Raw genomic sequence first — 19,656 nt, forward strand, 5'->3', positions numbered from 1 at the left:
GCAATGATGTATATTTAAACTTCGCTGAATACACCCATGGTCAATTTAATCTTTCCAATGACTGAGAGGTTTATTCCATGTTCGAACCAGGACTGCCCCAGTGTGGGTCATTTGATTGAAAATCATTTGGCGGAAAGCCATTTGGCCGAATTGGCCAAATTGTAGTTGACCGAAATAAACGTCTGGGCAAAACGGTTATGCGACGGAAACAGTTTAGCCAAAAATTTCATTTGGCCAAAGCGACATTTGACTGAAATGGCTATTTGACCAAATAGGTTATAAGGCCGAAATAGTTGCTTGACAAAAAGGGCCATTTGGCCGAATATGTCATTTGGTCCAACAGACAAATGTTGATTACTGGGTAATATGCCCAGCAAACACAAGATCGTATATAATAGCGAATAAGTGTACAAAGTGGAGGCCATATACGTACACTTTGCATGCAGTCAAATGGAGCAATGCGACTATATCGCCTCCACCTTGTATGCCTCGCTATCATATATGACTTTGTGTTGACTGAGTAGTCAATATGGCGAAGAAGAAGAATATGGTCAAAAACATCTGAGTCTACAGAAGTAGGGCGAACTGTTGCTAGTGAATCATGAAGCATTGACAAGTATTTTCCTTTCAGCTTTTTCTGAGTCGTTGTAAGTTAACTCTTGTCTTACAATCTTTACGAATCCTTGTGCAGTAATCGAACCTACAGAAACACTCTTGCCTCAAGCGGGGACGATTTGGAAAAGTACTGATGAAGTGTGACGATTTTTTTGGGATGTGACGATGTCGTCGCGGTTTGATTGTCTTGAGGTACGTCATCGGACGCCTGACGTTTGTCCTAATTGATTGTCGCTGTCGTCACTGGTGAAACATCTTTTGCTGGCAAGGATAGGGCACTAAATGTCAACGAAGGAAAAATGAGTATGTTTTGACAGATAGGTAGCCAACATGTTTGGGGACGATAATAAAGGGAACCGCAGCGACAATCGTCCTCTATAGTTTATTACCTCTATTGTCAGGTGTTCGAAATTTTAGTAAACAAATTAATATCTTTCTTACTAGCTGCTGCATTTAAATAATGTGGTTTTAACCATCGGCAGTTTTAACCAAAACTTTTTCTTTACGTTGCGTTGCGTTGCGTTGCGTTGTAACGGAGTATTTCGTAGATTGCATACTGATAGTTGTCATGTATATTCTTTACCTTTCTTACCCCAATTGCTTATGGATTTCCATTTGGGATTCAATGGAAATCCAATTGAAATCCAAAAGGATAAAACATGAAAGCTATCATTGCCGGCCACGCCCATCTTCTCCGTTACTAGGAAAGGGAAGGAAATGATGATATGACATCTACTTAACGAGAGGCCAGCGACTCACCGACGCCCTCATAGATGTCAAGGAATTGGATGGTGGGTAGGGTATGTGGTTTAGGAGTATCATTATAAGCAAATGATAGAAAATTTGTGGAAATACGTTGGGAGTGACTTTGCTAAGAAATTTATGTCACTCCATTATCCTTGCCGATGATTTTCCTCGGATGGGGCGAAGGTATTAGCCTTGCCCTGGCTAATAGCCTAGGTTTAAGCGCCTTTGCTCGCTCTCTGAAACGAAAAAAGAGCAAAAAGAAATTAAATTCCCCTTCCCCCCAGAAGAATACATAAGTTTTTATTTTGGGTTTAAACTAAAAACATTGTTTTTGAAAAAATGTTGGTTGTGCCTATACTGCCGTGAATCACATATCTATCACATATGAATAGGAAACCCAGCAAAGATGGGACATATATGCGATTAACGGCAGTATATTGACATTTAAAGCACAAACAAACCAGGTTAATTTAATCGTCGATCTTTGAAAAGCTGCCATACAAAATATGCTTCAATGTTTTCTGGCGAGTGCTTGGTGCTGATTGAACTTTGACAATTACCTAAAAAGCATCAATTTCCTCGCCTTACTTTATCCCCACAAGTACTCGCAAAAATGATTTACAATACTGACGGCTATATGGGCAAAAATCAGAATAATTGTATGTTTACAAAACAGAATGTATTTGCGCTACGCGATTGTGTCCAAATAGGCACTACCCAAGTAACCATGAGGCTGAAACACAATTATCTGCATATCTAGAGTAAATCCAAGATCTATGAAAAATAATAATCCACCATAAAAGTAAAATCAAAGTGGAGAAGGGTCTTTTTTATAGTTATGAGATATAATCGAAATGCGATAATATCCCGCCTTTAACTCAATTACGGTTTTACATTCAGCGCAGGCCACAAATATTCCCCAAACATGCAATGGTTGGGCCCCAAACGGGCCTGGTTGTGATTAATAATCGCTTTGATATTTGTTTTTATAAGTGTTCTAACTTGTTCTAAATAACTACAACGAATAAACACAGTACATTAGTCAAAAGAAAATTCAAAGGACCAATAGAAGACATATTTCGTTAGATAGATTCGACCTCACCAAAACAGCAGACTGGAAATACACCTCAATGGAGTGGAGGAGACTTGCACACGTCCACCGCCGAAATCGCATGTTGGCCAATCGAATGTGAACATGGTCTGCTTGCTGCGCCTCCCAGATCATTCGCATCAGCACAGGTCTATGAAGCAAAAGGGCGCCCTCTCTACAGCGATCAGCTCCACATTTCTATGAGGGGCAACACTGAATTCCCACATATACGTCAAAAGCTCCGGACCTGATGAGAATCTCTTTGGCTCCCCGTGTTGTCCAGTTTACCAAGTGGCACCACGATTTCTAAAAACTTGAGGCTCCACTCTTATTTCACAGGTTTACGGCCAAAACCGTATTTTCCGGCCAAAAATAATTTTTCGAAATTGGGAAGTGACACTAGGAAAATAACAACCGCTCGCACACGCAGACTGCTGCGATCTCAGTTTTAACCAAAACTTTTTCCTTAGTACCGAAAATACCGGTACTTTCATTAAGCCAGTACCGGTATTTCGGTATCGAAAATTGGTCGGTACTCCCGGGAATTCCGGTACCGGTACTCCTGGTACTAAAATTCTAAAAAACATCCACCCGTTTGGCCAACTAACATTTTCGGCCAAATGACCTTCCTGCCAAACGACCATTTCGGTCAAACAACTTTTTGGCCAAACGACTTTTTCGTCCAAATGGCCAGTCGGCCGAACGACAATTGTCGGCCAGATGGGTTTTGGCCTATTGTTTTGCTCGGCCAAACACCTTTCGGCCTTGTGTATATATGCCAAATGGCCCTAGCTGTCGTTTGGGCGAAAGTCATTCGACGAAAAACCATTTTTTCGAATATCAGGTTAGGCCAAAAGTCGTCTTGCCAAATTCCATTAGGCCGAATTAAACGTTTGTCCAAAACGGTATTAGGTCGAAAATGGTTTGACCAAAAATTACAATTGGCGGAAAGCGACAAACATACGAAAGGCACATTCGGCTGAATTGGTAATTTGACCGTCAAAGTTGTTTGCCCTAGCAGCTCAACGACTTTTTTTTTTTGCAAAATAGCAATTCAGCCTTACGACACTTTTGGCCGAATGCCCATTTCGGCTAAATCACGCTTTCGGCCAATAGAGCTATTCAGCCAACTTTTTTTTCAGCCAAAGGAACTGTTCGACAAATGACATTTTCATCAGAATAATTTTAGACTAGATGGGTTTCATCAAAATGGTTTGTTTGGCCAAACGACATATTAGACAACAAACAATTTTAGCTATATAAGCTATAGAGGAGTAATTTTGGTCATATAAGACCATTAAGATCCTCCAAGGTTTGTTGAGCGTTGTGACAAAATGCCTTTCTACCAAATGACTCTTTTCCGTTCAAAAGTTCTATTTCAACAAGTTTTTGCTTGAATTTCAACGGGGAATCCTTCGAAGTTTACATTCGAAGTTTTTCTTAGTTTTGGAGGAGAGATTCTCGAAATTTTAACGGGGAATGGTATTTTTTAAAGATATCCACGTAAAAATCCGCGGAATTCTTCAATTTTTACAATTTTTATGTCAAAGACATTGATGAATGTCTAATGCCAAATTGCTCGTTAAGACAGCTTACGGATGATTGCTTTGTATCCGTTACGGGGCCAACCGCAGTTGATCTGCAAGGACCTTTGCAAGATACTCTAGACAACTTGTCTACTTGGGCTTTGATGCTGGGTATCGAGTTCTCTCCGGAGAAAACTGAGATGGTTCTTTTTCGGGAAGCACATAAGCCGGCAAAGTTCCCGTTTCAACTGATATGTAAGACAATCCGTCACAGCATGTCTTCTATATATCTCGGGGTCTGGTTCGACTCGAAATGCACTTTCGGGAAGTACATTGTGTATCTGACGCAAACGTGCCAGATACGAATCAGCTTTATGCGAAGAATAACGGGAACATGGTGGGGAGCGCACCCAGAAGATCTTATTACGTTGTACCGAACAACCATTCTGTTGGTTCTCTCCAGTCCGCGGCTTAAACACATATGCTGAAGCTACAATCTTCGATGAATTTTTCACATTAGTTCGTTAGGAAACCTTGATCAGCTGGCAGCAGAAATGGACAAATGGGGAGTTGGGTAGTTGTATTCAATTCACCCGCAGGTGTCGAAGCGTCCATGGTTCAAAGAATTGAATGTGGGACGAGACTTCATTCGAACCATGTGTCGTCTAATGTGCAATCACTACACTTTAAATGCACATCTTTTCAGAGTGGGGCACTAGGAGAGCAATCTCTGTGTGTTGTAGAGCAGATTATCAGGATATCGATCATGTTGTGTAGGCGTGCGAGGAGCATCGTGGCCCCAGACTAACTGAACATCTCCGGTTCCGAGACCTTGAATACATGTCACTTGTCCACCAATTTTTGAAAGTTGCTGATGTAAAATTGTAATAATTCCTTGTTGTCCATTTCGACAGACATTCGTTAAACCCTTCCGTATGTCTTCCTTTCGTTGTTGTCTCCCAAGAAAAAGTTTGTTTGTCCCGTTACAGATGTTAATCATCGCCAAGAATGTAAACATTGTGATCATCAGCATCGTAATTACTTAAGCACCCTAGAAGCCCTTCCTTTCCTACTGTATTATTGTAGTTATTGTATTCCCTAGCCTCGACCAAACCGCGAGTCTTTCGGTTCCCCAAAACTAACATTATTGTATAAGAATCATGAAAAATGGTATTAAAACATGATTTCGGCTCCGCAACGCTTCACGGCAAATGAGCCTTCCAAATGAACGATATATTAAAAAAGTGGGTGTGGTCCTTGGTTTCAGTCTAGGACAGAAGTCACAAAAGCATAAAGATTACTACTCCTGGCCACGCCCATCTTCACCGTAACTTAGGAGGGGAAGGAAGTGTTGATGTAGTATTTATTTACTGAGAGGCCCCCGACTCAGGAACACCCTCATAAGTAGGGGAGATATGTATAAAATGCGCCACCACCTTTTCCTGGTTTATAGCCCAAATTTTGTCTCAAAATCGTAAGCAGCTGAAGCCAAAAAACATTTGTATACCGTCAAACGAAAAAACTCAGTCAAAAACTCTGTATTAAATATTTTAAAAATAAAATATTATTTTGACTCATTCCAACGTTCGAATGCTTTTTCTTCAGACACAAAAACTATTTTCTTCTGATTACCATCAGCCTGAGACATTATCTAACTTAAAGGATAGAGTTGACAAAATTCTTGTGCAAAAGAGTTTGAAAATTTTGGTGAAAAATATTGGATTATTGTCATTTTGGATTGAAATTCTCAATTTTGGAATAAAATAGTTTTGTTTAATACGTATTGTTTTATTGGCTTAGCAGTCTTATTATTGTATCAAACGAACTACAGTCAAACCTCCATGAGTCGATATTGAAGGGACCATCGACTCATGGAAATATCGAGATGTGGAATAGGAAATCTTTGTAAAGCTCTTTGAAGGTACCATCACAGTAGCCCAGAAAATATTTTTTGATATGGCATAATTTGCTTCCATGAGTCGATATCGAGTCATAGAACATCGAGTCATGGAGGTTTGACTGTATAATGTTCTTGTTCCGACGTTTCGGTCCGTATTTGGGACCTTCTTCAGGGATCTAAAATTTATTGTTGTATGTTTATCCAAATAGTCTTATTATCTACAATTATCACAACAAGTTTAAAAAATATTACTTACGAAGAATTGATCGCTCTTGTCTTAATACTTTTAGCCTGTCGTGCTGTCTGTATCTGTTGTACATTTGGGAATCCTGTCATTTTGATGTTGTTACATGAATTTCGGGTAGTTTTTTTTGCCATTAACTGCACACAGTGCGAAGCTATACGGACACAAATCGGACAAAAACAAACTGGACAGAATAATGAACATGCAAGATGACAACTATAAAAAACATACAACTAGACCAATGGTAAGAAAGGACCGCAATAATGAAACATGCAGTATCAACAGGACACACATTTGATTATGACAATGTTAAAATTCTAGACTCCAGTGAAAAATCCACTAGACTTCCTATTCTAGAAATATGCCACATTTTAACTACGGATAACATAAACAAACGAACCGATACAGTAGGACTTAGTATTAGTTACATTCGTATCATGCATACACTGAAAAAACGAATGAACACAGCACAAATATTAATCAAAACACCACCCATCCAACACATACAATAACCCAGTAATAAGAGCCAGTTTACAAATATAGTAGAGATAGACATAGTCACATTGTCACCATTGAACAGAAAAGTGAACATTTAGTGAACAAAATTAGAGAGCATAACCAATGATAAGCCGATATCCCATTTCGCTTAGAGACTATAACACAGTAAGTAAAAGATAGACAAAAAAACTACCCGAAATTCATGTAATAACATAAAACAAAATGACAGGATTCCCAAATGTACAACAGATACAGACAACACGACAGGCTTAAAGTATTAAGACAAGAGCGATCAATTCTTTGTAAGTAATATTTTTTAAACTTGTTGTGATAATTGTAGATTGTAAGACTATTTGGATAAACATACAACAATAAATTTTATATCCCTGAAGAAGGTCCCAAATACGGACCGAAACGTCGGAACAAGAACATTATAGTTCGTTTGATAAGCCAAGCCAATAAAACAATACGTATTAAACAAAATTCAGTCGAAACTCCACAACATAAAATAGTTTAGTTGCGATATTGCTGGTTTTACATGGACATTTTTGTATCCCTTAATGACTGAGATGTTGGATTATTGATAAACACTTCGAAGATACACTTTTTCGGAAGAAATCAACATTAAATTAAGTAATTATCTTATGGGGCGCATATTGACTGCATCTCCCCTACCACGGAGTTGGATATTGGGAATGTATTTGGTTAGGATATTGGGAAGGTATTTGTTGGGCCAGGATTTGCCTGTAGCTGACAATGTAACCGTGATAGATCTTACAACGTAACACATCATGCAAAGGCCCAGCGTTACGGGCTCGTAACTTGGGGAATAATAATTCAAATTAATTCAAAAAGGTTTTCAGTTGATGAAGAACGCATATGATACAACAATTACTGATTACAATCCTTGATTAAATGAATTTGTCTCACGCACTTAAAGAGACGAAATTTTGTTAACAACCCCTGGCAAGGATAGTATTCATCAGGTTCAACCGGGATCAGATCGTTGTTGTCGTGTGTTTCGCGTTCTGTCGGGCAGCAGCGTTTTCCCGATACCGGGAGAGTGGTGATTGAAGAGGCACCGATCGTCGTCGTTGTCTTTTGACCTGTCGTTGTTGGTTGAAAAACGCGATGACAGATGATGTTCGCTGTGGCGAGAGGAAGGGTTGAAGGTCGGGGGAAGTTTTTCGGAATGACGACATTTTGTATCGCGTCTAGTGATCAGTGGTTTTTTACGTGGGATTGAGGCGTTTGAGCGGAATAGTGGGCGAATTTCGGTGCATATTTTGCACTTTTTTTTCTCTAATTCTGTAACTAAACTTATCATTTTTTATTTGATTTTCATTTCAGATGGACGATATTAGCATTACAACTTCTGGAAAATAAGGTAATAAGACAGTCAAACACTGAATTATATTTTACATTTACGAAACACTTTGATTATTTTTATAAAAGATCTCTTAAACCCGTAGCCTTTTCTAAAATAACTTGACAGAAGAAGAAAGCTTAATTTATGAACTCCAACAAATGGTAAACTTATTGTATTTTTATACTATATCTATAAACTGATCAATTTTTTTGATAAATAATTATTTCCACTTTCCAGAGCCGACTTATAAGGAACTGATGTAGCCAAATGTAATATATTTATGCTATTGATTCTCGTTTGATGAATGTTTCACTCATTATTGCTTTCGTAAAACTATTTATTAAATACGAAGAGTATGACTATAACCTGATTATTCTAGTAACACCTTAGGATATCAAATGCATCCTGCTTGAGTCTGTCAACTGCGGATTGACATTCATGGAAATGAATAATTCTAACAAGAGTAACATGTACTTATACCAACACTGAATTTACATATATTTGATTTAAAATACATCTTTTAGTTCTTCACTTGCTTTTATTGTAAATATATAAAATGACCACTGGTGGCCGCGCAGAAACGATCCTGTCCTCATGCCTGACCGTCTTTCGTCGGTTATTTAGTGCCCCATCTTAGTGTTGTCGTGGTAATATTTCAATCCATGTAGCTTAGTTCAGCAATGGCGTGGGATTGCCGCTTCGGATATGGGAAATCTAAAATCTGTGAGGTAAATTGGCCAGCTCAGACAATGAGATCAAAAGTTATTGTCAAAATACTATGTCTTACGCGCAAAACACGCTTAAAAACACTCACAACAGCACCGCTAGGTGGTTTGATCAGAGTTTTTTTTTTAATTTTCCTATTCCTATTAATTTTAAATCCCGCACAATACACAATTTTATATAACGAAGAACAATTAAATTAAGTTGAATTGTATATGTGAACAGATATCTACCATTCCATGATCCAGTTGGGTTGTTAATCATCGAAAAAAGAAGATGTTTAGACCAGGGACCAGTAACCACAAGATTACGGACACGTATACGATGTAGTAACAATCACGTAGACATTTGCTTCATTCAACCGAAATGCGCCTTCCGAATCATTTCCACCTATGAAAGTAGTTGTGAAGTTTTTCCTCCAAACCTATGTAAGATGAATCGCGCAAAGGAAGATATTCGCAAAGGGGTTTATTCGGTTTGTTCTTCTCCGCGATCATTTGGGTGGCTCTCAGGTTAAGATACACTTTCACCATATAAAGTCTATCGGGAGAGAGTCATGATCGTGGCTTGTACATCGCAGCCGACTCGCCAAACCGAGCTGTCGTTCTATTAATAGCGGATGAAAATCCGTCGGAAAATCAGTACAAACTAGACCTCAACTTGTGGTTGTTCTCTTCTTGTGTAGTGTCGAATCGCGTTAGATTTTCCACCCCCGGGCCGGGCCACTACTGCTGACTGTGGCCAATGTGTGATCTTTCAGAAGAACAACCGTAGCAGACGCATCAGCAGAGAATCATTACAGGTCCGAGCGGATCGGCCTCCGTCAGATGCGGTTTGGAGGTAGGTGTTAGAAAAGACATCCAAGCAGCCGACAACGATGGCAGCGTCGGCGGACGTCCGCCGCAGCAGGCGGCATCAATCAATGAAAACTATGGCGCTTTAAATGCGCGATAAATGGCTTAGGATATTATAGTTGACCGCGGAGTTGCTGGGGCTTCCCGACGGTGAAGGCTTTTCTTCATCGTTTTCGCTAAATTGAAATCCTATTAGGTCACACTCATAACGGAGAACGTGTTGCGGGTTGACTTTCCACCGACGATGGAAAGACGTATCTTGCTCACGGGACGATGAATTTCATTTTGCCCTTAACCGGGTGCACGCTTTTCGTACTCGGCCGCGAGGTAATGTGCTGACGGGCGAAGAGACTGAAAATCGGAAAAGCGCGCGGAACGTGGGTTTTGTGAATCATTGCGCGAGGCATTTTCTTCGCCTCAGTTGTTTTCGTTGAACGGTGCTGCTCTTTTTCGTCTTTTCAGGGCACCATTTCGGCATGATGGGATATTTGTCGAAGTTATTGGTCAAATTGTTTCAGCTATCATAGATGTGGTAAAAGATCATTTGCACTTTTCACATAATTTTGCCTAATCACACTTGAAACAAGATCTTAGAAAATCTTCATCCTTGTGGAACCTTATTGTTATTGAGTACTATTTCATAAAAACTTATTTTGTCCAGTTGTTATGCCCATATAGCCCTATTTGGCTTGTTGTAATATTCCCGTTGTTGTGATGGCTGTTTTCCACGATGCTGACTGAAATCCCTCGCGTCTTGCATTTGTTCGCCCCCCTCTGCGGCCGCACGGTGGCGGTGACGACGACGGTGCAAGCCAGATCCACCCAGCCAGCCAGCCAGCAGTTGCGCCAATCGGCGAGGAGTCTGCGCGCCACATCCGATCGGATTCGGTCAAAGTGCCGCACCGGCGGAACAGGCAGGGAGGAAGTGCAACGGAGTATAAGAGCTTGTCTGCAGCTGCTTGAGAAAGTCGTAATAATTTCATGGCATCGAACGTGTGCGCGCGCGGAAAAGCGCCGAAGGATCTACGAAAGAACGAACGGACGACGACGACGACAGTGACGGTAGCTGGTGATGCGTGCGTGAAGCACAGGTCGTGTGCGTTCGAAATCGAGTGAGTGTGGAATTTCAGGGGTGATGTGGCATATGGCAAATTGAGCCAGCTCCCGGCAGATGCAGATGCACAAGGGAGTTAGGTACATAGCGATGGATGATTTGTAAATGGTAGTTTGGATTTGTTTGTAAACTTGGCAGACATTAGCAGATGAAACTTATTTCTTATGATTCCCTTCTCTGTGAGATGAATCAGATTTAGGGTAGCGAAATAGAGCAAGATTTAATTTATAATACTATAATGTCCAACTTCAATTTATTGTTTTAACTTCAAATTTTAAGTGATGCCTCAGCATTGATAACGTCAGCCTAGTTCATTTAGACTGTCGTCATAAAGTCATTATCTCAAAACGAAATCATTGCTATTTAGTTAATATTCGATGTTACTTAAAATCGGTGTTATTGACTAAGTCAAACTAAGTCACCGTTAATTTTATTTGATCAGAAGAGAACATAAAGATTAAAGATGCATCCCTGATAGTCTTTAGGAGCTTTATTTGTTTTCAAATACCTAGCCACTCTTTTTTGTGTTGTATATGTTTTTTGTAAGTGAAATAATAAAAATGACAGTTGTGCGTTACTTCCGTATCGAGTGGTGCGCCCTTGAAAACGATAGTACTAATTAATTTGGGTTTCGTGAGGAGTGTCATTAATAAGGATCTACGCTTGCTGGTGAACTTTTCCGCTACTACTCGATTACTAGATTTGGCTACCAGATTTATGCATTCAGTCTCGCAGTTTTTGGGAGCCTATTCGTAATATGTTGTGGTTATGGGCACCCTTTTGAATGTTGTCTATAACTTTGGTTCTAGGGGAACTGTACCGGTTTTGGCCATGTTCCTAATTTGGCCAATTTTGCAAATAACTCCAAAAATAAAGCAATTCGCAAAAGTTTTATTAGTTCCTACAATAGATATATCCCTCACGCTTCAACGCTGCTGTCAACTGATCGTTTATTTTGGAAAAATATGTTTTTTTCAGGGTTGGCCAAAATAGGCACTAAGTTGGCCAAAACCAGTGCACTTCCCCTAGTTGGTATTATGTCTATATTTTTATACCAATGGAAAGCTAGACGTACAACCTTACTTCTAGGGAACAAATTAATTTGATTTCGTCGATTTGAAACATTTAATTGACAATTTCGCAAATTCGGCATTTTTGGACATTTCAGTTTTGTAATTCGGTTGTGGGCACCCTTGAAAATCCGGTTAATAATGGAGAATAATGAATGAAATCCGAAAGAAAAATAGTACAGTCGACTTTCTACATCTCGATATCTCAGTCCCTTCAATCTACATACTTCTTCTTCTTATTGGCATTACATCCCCACACTGGGACAGAGCCGCCTCGCAGCTTAGTGTTCATTAAGCACTTCCACAGTTATTAACTGCGAGGTTTCTAAGCCAGGTTACCATTTTTGCATTCGTATATCATGAGGCTAACACGATGATACTTTTATGCCCAGGGAAGTCGAGACAATTTCCAAACCGAAAATTGCCTAGACCGGCACCGGGAATCGAACCCAGCCACCCTCAGCATGGTCTTGCTTTGTAGCCGCGCGTCTTACCGCACGGCCAAGGAGGGCCCCAACACCACTTTATGACACTTTGAAAAAGGTCAAACAATACTTTCGTATTGATTTTCATGTAGAAAAAAATTGATTGGTTCATGGTTCAAAGTTCTATCTGGTTTGATATTCTGCACAAAACATCGTTTTTCGATAGCAAATAAATGACAGTTGTCAGAATGACAGTAACTGCTTTCTGTCAAAAGATACGTGGGGGTGTCCACAACCTAACCACTTCCCCTAATGTAAAGATTGTGAAGATCATTAATGAGTTGAATGACTAGAGTACCACTTGAATAAAAGAGCGCCAAATTGATTACAAATCGTATCGGATATTCTTCCACCTCAACACTGCACTGATGATATGCAACAACAAATGAGGGGATCAACCGCAAAGAGGTGTAAGTGACAAAAACTTTGTTTTTAAATAATTTAATTTATTTAGTTTACATCTAAACAGATAACACTGAATCAACAATTTGACGCCCATTTAAAATAAATGGGTGTTAAGTTTTTCAATATTTTTTCGTTCGTATGGAAGTTTTCACATTTTTTACAAATAGAAATAACGTACAAGCTGTATCAATATATTTCCGTAAAGCACTAAAATCAAATCATTTGTTGCTGTAACCAACTCAAATTTGACCAAAATGTCACTTACACCCCCTTGCTTCTAATCCCCCTCAAAAGTACGAATGAATTGATTAGAATTCATCTCCGTTTTCATTCGATGAAAAAAAAAACATCACAAGTCAGTCAAAAAGGCGCTTGGTGCGGTTTCGCTGAACCCCGACCATATAAAATAGGGCATTGGTTCTCAACCTCTACCCCTGAGAGTACCTTCGTTGGCCCGAGAGGGACCCTTTGGGTGGGGTATTTGAACCGTGGTCACCGTAAATTGTTGGTGCGATCCCCCTCCGATTGAATCCGGCACTTAGTACAGTGTATGAAGGCTTGGAAGCCTTTTTTCAAGAGTCTCCGAAGCCTCCTTTCAAGAGGCTCGGAAGCCTCCTTTCAAGAGGCTCGGAAGCCTCCTTTCAAGAGGCTCGGAAGCCTCCTTTCAAGAGGCTCGGAAGCCTCCTTTCAAGAGGCTCAGAAGCCCCTTTTCAAGAGGCTCAGAAGCCTCCTTTCAAGAGGCTCAGAAGCCTCCTTTCAAGAGGCTCAGAAGCCTCCTTTCAAGAGGCTCAAAAGCCTCCTTTCAAGAGGCTCAGAAGCCTCCTTTCAAGACGCTCGGAAGCCTCCTTTCAAGAGGCTCAGGCCTCCTTTCAAGAGGCTCAGAAGCCTCCTTTCAAGAGGCTCAGGCCTCCTTTCAAGAGGCTCAGAAGCCTCCTTTCAAGAGGCTCAGAAGCCTCCTTTCAAGAGGCTCAGGCCTCCTTTCAAGAGGCTCGGAAGCCTCCTTTCAAGAGGCTCGAAGCCTCCTTTCAAGAGGCTCAGAAGCCTCCTTTCAAGAGGCTCAGAAGCCTCCTTTCAAGAGGCTCAGAAGCCTCCTTTCAAGAGGCTCAGGCCTCCTTTCAAGAGGCTCAGAAGCCTCCTTTCAAGAGGCTCAGAAGCCTCCTTTCAAGAGGCTCAGAAGCCTCCTTTCAAGAGGCTCAGAAGCCTCCTTTCAAGAGGCTCAGAAGCCTCCTTTCAAGAGGCTCAGGCCTCCTTTCAAGAGGCTCAGAAGCCTCCTTTCAAGAGGCTCAGAAGCCTCCTTTCAAGAGGCTCAGGAAGCCTCCTTTCAAGAGGCTCAGGCCTCCTTTCAAGAGGCTCAGAAGCCTCCTTTCAAGAGGCTCAGGCCTCCTTTCAAGAGGCTCAGAAGCCTCCTTTCAAGAGGCTCAGAAGCCTCCTTTCAAGAGGCTCAGGAAGCCTCCTTTCAAGAGGCTCAGGAAGCCTCCTTTCAAGAGGCTCAAGCCTCCTTTCAAGAGGCTCAGGCCTCCTTTCAAGAGGCTCAGGCCTCCTTTCAAGAGGCTCAGAAGCCTCCTTTCAAGAGGCTCAGGCCTCCTTTCAAGAGGCTCAGAAGCCTCCTTTCAGAGGCTCAGAGCCTCCTTTCAAGAGGCTCAGAAGCCTCCTTTCAAGAGCTCAGAAGCCTCCTTTCAAGAGGCTCAGGCCTCCTTTCAAGAGGCTCAGGCCTCCTTTCAAGAGGCTCAGAAGCCTCCTTTCAAGAGGCTCAGAGCCTCCTTTCAAGAGCTCAGAAGCCTCCTTTCAAGAGGCTCAGAGCCTCCTTTCAAGAGGCTCAGGCCTCCTTTCAAGAGGCTCAGAAGCCTCCTTTCAAGAGGCTCAGAAGCCTCCTTTCAAGAGGCTCAGGCCTCCTTTCAAGAGCTCCAGCCTCCTTTCAAGAGCTCAAGCCTCCTTTCAAGAGGCTCAGAAGCCTCCTTTCAAGAGGCTCAGAAGCCTCCTTTCAAGAGGCTCAGAAGCCTCCTTTCAAGAGGCTCAAGCCTCCTTTCAAGAGGCTCAGAAGCCTCCTTTCAAGAGGCTCAAAGCCTCCTTTCAAGAGGCTCAGAAGCCTCCTTTCAAGAGGCTCAGAGCCTCCTTTCAAGAGGCTCAGAAGCCTCCTTTCAAGAGGCTCAGAAGCCTCCTTTCAAGAGGCTCAGAAGCCTCCTTTCAAGAGGCTCAGCCTCCTTTCAAGAGGCTCAAGCCTCCTTTCAAGAGGCTCAGAAGCCTCCTTTCAAGAGGCTCAGGCCTCCTTTCAAGAGGCTCAGAAGCCTCCTTTCAAGAGGCTCAGAGCCTCCTTTCAAGAGGCTCAGAAGCCTCCTTTCAAGAGGCTCAGAGCCTCCTTTCAAGAGGCTCAGAGCCTCCTTTCAAGAGGCTCAGGCCTCCTTTCAAGAGGCTCAAGCCTCCTTTCAAGAGGCTCAGAAGCCTCCTTTCAAGAGGCTCAGAGCCTCCTTTCAAGAGGCTCAGAAGCCTCCTTTCAAGAGGCTCAGAAGCCTCCTTTCAAGAGGCTCACAGCCTCCTTTCAAGAGGCTCAGAGCCTCCTTTCAAGAGGCTCAGAAGCCTCCTTTCAAGAGGCTCAGAAGCCTCCTTTCAAGAGGCTCAGAAGCCTCCTTTCAAGAGGCTCAGAGCCTCCTTTCAAGAGGCTCAGAAGCCTCCTTTCAAGAGGCTCAGAAGCCTCCTTTCAAGAGGCTCAGAAGCCTCCTTTCAAGAGGCTCAGAAGCCTCCTTTCAAGAGGCTCAGAAGCCTCCTTTCAAGAGGCTCAGAAGCCTCCTTTCAAGAGGCTCAGAAGCCTCCTTTCAAGAGGCTCAGAAGCCTCCTTTCAAGAGGCTCAGAGCCTCCTTTCAAGAGGCTCAGGCCTCCTTTCAAGAGGCTCAGAGCCTCCTTTCAAGAGGCTCAGAAGCCTCCTTTCAAGAGGCTCAGGCCTCCTTTCAAGAGGCTCAGAAGCCTCCTTTCAAGAGGCTCAGAATCCTCCTTTCAAGAGGCTCAGAAGCCTCCTTTCAAGAGGCTCAGAAGCCTCCTTTCAAGAGGTTTGGAAGCCTCCTCCTTTCAAGAGGCTCAGGCCTCCTTTCAAGAGGCTCAGAGCCTCCTTTCAAGAGGCTCAGAAGCCTCCTTTCAAGAGGCTCAGAAGCCTCCTTTCAAGAGACTCAGAAGCCTCCTTTCAAGAGGCTCCAGAAGCCTCCTTTCAAGAGGCTCAGGCCTCCTTTCAAGAGGCTCAGAAGCCTCCTTTCAAGAGGCTCAGAAGCCTCCTTTCAAGAGGCCTCAGGAAGCCTCCTTTCAAGAGGCTCAGAAGCCTCCTTTCAAGAGGCTCAGAAACCTCCTTTCAAGAGACACGGAAGCCTCCTTTCAAGAGGCTCAGAAACCTTCTTTCAAGAGGCTCAGAAACCTCCTTTCAAGAGGCTCGAGAACCTCCTTTCAAGAGGCTCGGAAGCCTCCTTTCAAGAGGCTCAGCCTCCTTTCAAGAGGCTCGGAAGCCTCCTTTCAAGAGGCTCGGAAGCCTCCTTTCAAGAGGCTCGGAAGCCTCCTTTCAAGAGGCTCGGAAGCCTCCTTTCAAGAGGCTCGGAAGCCTCCTTTCAAGAGGCTCGGAAGCCTCCTTTCAAGAGCTTTCCAATAGTTTTCAAAGTAGAAACGTTTTATTTTCTCAATTTTCCAGAATGGCAAAAAAAGCTCCAGAGAAACGTTTAACACGATTGAATTGCGTTCATTTTTTCGCGTAACAGTTTATTTGTTTGAAAATTCAACGAGAAACATGAAAATGTTGCCTATTCTCGAATAATCAACACAAATTGTTTTAGGAGACCAAAACTTGCAGGATTTGACAGGATTTGAAGTTTTTAACTTAAAATTCTTAAAAAGTGCTGAGATAAGAGATGTTTTCTTTCTGAAATCTAGATTTAAGCTTGTCGTTGTATTGGGGTTCGCCAACCTCCATTCGAAACATTTCAGATACATTTTATAATTAGCATAATAAAACGGTGTTGAGAAAATTAATATTTCGTAATTGTGTTCTATAAAATCAACAAGACCGAGGGAAATGTACCAGTTTTCAGCAACAAACTGTTGCAAAATGTTTCGCGCCAATTTCGTTTCAAAAGCTTTAATGTTGGATAATAAATGTTCGACGTATTGATCCGTGCCTTGTAACTCTATGTTCAAGTTATTGAGATGTTAGAAAATATCTACCAGAAAAGCTAAGTCACTCGCCTATTCAGGATCATTCAGTTCGGGCATTGGGTTTTCTTTAGCCTGTAATTCTGGATTACCGGGACGCCGAATTGTATTTAGCAGTTAGTCTTTGTTTCCAATATTTTCGACAATAGTTCCCATGAATGTTGTTGCGCAAATCGTGGACTATTATTGCATTTTGGGGAACGACACTGTCTGTTAAGGGTGTTATCTTCCGAATCAAACGCATTGGAATTCGCAACTGGGACCATCGGAACTGAGCTGACGTCCAACGTAAGCATGCTGGTTGTGATCAACTCTTCTACTCTGTTGAGCGATAGAGAGGCTCTTCATCTTTCCGACCTTCTGTTACATTCAGTTCTGCTCCTTAGTGATTCCCTTTACTCCAGGCTGTTCATTTCAAATCTTCGCTCTCTAGTTTTTTGTACTGACATAGCTTAATTACCATCATCGCTAAGTTGGCTACACAGATAAAAATATTTTGTTATTTTAAAACTATATTCTTGCACGTATTATGCTTATACCCATTTTACACAATTTCGAGAAAACAACAAAAAACTTTGTTAAGGTGATTATAGAATGAAGCCAGAAATCGGCCATTTTGCAAAACACGTGCTTTTCCAATATGTTTTTCAAGAGCACGAGATGAAAGAAGCATAACGCGTATGGGGCTGAAATAATGGTAGATCGTTTGCTTAGTTATGCTGAACCATCATAATTTGAGTTTCGGCACTGTACCAAAACTATTACGCCAGATTTGGGGTTTTGGAAATGTATGTAGATAAACGTGTGGTGAATTTGAAATTCACCACGGGCTTCATTCTATAATCACCTTAAGAAAATTATTTTGAGCTTTTTAGTGGAATGTCTTCACTTGTCATAAGACGAGTTTGTACAATCCCTTTGAATTCTGCCACTTAATTGTATCTTGACAGGTACGTATTTCGACCTCAACAGTAAGGCCGTCTTCAGTGTCTCGTACTTGTCGAGTCATGTACGAGACACTGAAGACGGCCTTACTGTTGAGGTCAAAATACGTATCTGTCAAGATACAATTAAGTGGTGGAATTCAATGGGATTGTACAAACTCGTCTTATGACAAGTGAACAAAAAACTGTTTTGAACAAATTGGCACCGAATCTTTTGATTTCTTCGATACAGATCAATAGTTTTTGGGAAAATTCAACACCCTGGGGCACTTCCAGTGTGAAAACTGTAAGAAGTAGGTACTCCATAATTGCTCTTCAAAGTGCGTGCACATATGTAGCTTCCCAAACAAACGAGAAAAATTTCATGCATTCCTGAACAATTTTTTTGGTATTTTTTGCCAGAATACGTATTTTTGGACAAGGATTCAGAATATATAAAAATCTCATTTTGGCCATTTTGGCCAGTTTCGCAAACAAACGGTTCATATGACGATTGAACTGATATAAAGCCGAAAGTAACTTTTATAGTTACAAAACAACTTTAACAACTTTAGTGGAATGTCTTCACTTGTCATAAGACGAGTTTGTACAATCCTTTGAATTCCACTTAATTGTATCTTGACAGGTACGTATTTCGACCTCAACAGTAAGGCCGTCTTCAGTGTCTCGTACTTGTCGAGTCATGTACGAGACACTGAAGACGGCCTTACTGTTGAGGTCAAAATACGTATCTGTCAAGATACAATTAAGTGGTGGAATTCAATGGGATTGTACAAACTCGTCTTATGACAAGTGAACAAAAAACTGTTTTGAACAAATTGGCATCGAATCTTTTGATTTCTTCGATACAGATGAATAGTTTTTGGGAAAATTTAACACCTTGGGGCACTTCCAGTGTGAAAACTGTAAGTAGTAGGTACTCCATAATTGCTCTTCAAAGTGCGTGCACATATGTAGTTTCCTAAACAAACGAGAAAAATTTCATGCATTCCTGAACAATTTTTTTGGTATTTTTTGCCAGAATACGTATTTTTGGACAAGGATTCAGAATATATAAAAATCTCATTTTGGCCATTTTGGCCAGTTTCGCAAACAAACGGTTCATATGACGATTGAACTGATATAAAGCCGAAAGTAACTTTTATAGTTACAAAACAACTTTAACAAGTATTTTATTATGATAAATCAAACAAACATAAAGAAGGTTTCGTGATATTTACCAGATAATTTTAATTAGGCCGGAGTACGATTTGAAACGTGAAGTAACAAAAGTCGGGCTGATGGCAATGTCTACGGATTGAATTTGTCTACCTTTGGTCGTTGCTAAACGGCTGATAATAATGTTAGTCATGAAATACGAAGGCGTATAATCTGTGGAAGTCCGGCCTACTACGGGCTCCAGAAGAGCAAATGTCTCATGTACAGAACGATCATAAGACCATAACATTTTTAGTTAAGGACAAATACGAGAGATTCGAAAAATGATTGCCATATTGGCAGGCTCCCTTACGTGTTTTGGTGGAATAATCTCAATTAATAGTTGATCAACATTTATGAAGATCATTTATTTTCATGCAATGGAGCGCTTAAAAAATTGAATTACCATTTTTGTTGACTTATCTTCTTACAAATATATTATGTGAAATTCTTTAACGACAACATTCAAACATCATAAAACCGACATCGCCTGCTGGCTGAGTTATGACATGTAGGTCGCCTTTCACCTTGTGGCCTCTATCAACGGAGCTAAAATCTTCTCGTTTGTTCGCCCAAAGTAATCTCCACCATTCAAAACTTTCTAGCGCTTGTGAATGCTAGTGAAATTCGTACCGTTCGATGGATTGACGTTCTCGAAAACCTACCACGTCCGGCGCGACGGCGCACATAAGC

General features: G+C 41.3%; 1 protein-coding gene across 11 annotated transcripts in view; it reads left to right on the plus strand.

Moving 5' to 3' along the window:
* Positions 1-19,656, plus strand: part of LOC134218211 (myocyte-specific enhancer factor 2) — a 289,827-nt gene that overhangs the window by 135,515 nt on the left and 134,656 nt on the right. For 9 of the 11 annotated variants that reach the window (XM_062697118.1, XM_062697129.1, XM_062697126.1 and 6 more), the window contains one exon: positions 7,971-8,007. The exons of 1 other annotated variant lie outside the window; for it this stretch is intronic. The gene's annotated coding sequence lies outside the window, so the exon portion shown is untranslated. Of the gene's footprint in view, positions 1-7,970; positions 8,008-9,396; positions 9,553-19,656 lie in introns of those variants that run through there. One more of the 11 variants, XM_062697125.1, reaches the window with a different exon arrangement.

The sequence above is a fragment of the Armigeres subalbatus genome, chromosome 2 (genome assembly GCF_024139115.2).
Source record: "Armigeres subalbatus isolate Guangzhou_Male chromosome 2, GZ_Asu_2, whole genome shotgun sequence".
NCBI lineage: Eukaryota > Metazoa > Arthropoda > Insecta > Diptera > Culicidae > Armigeres > Armigeres subalbatus.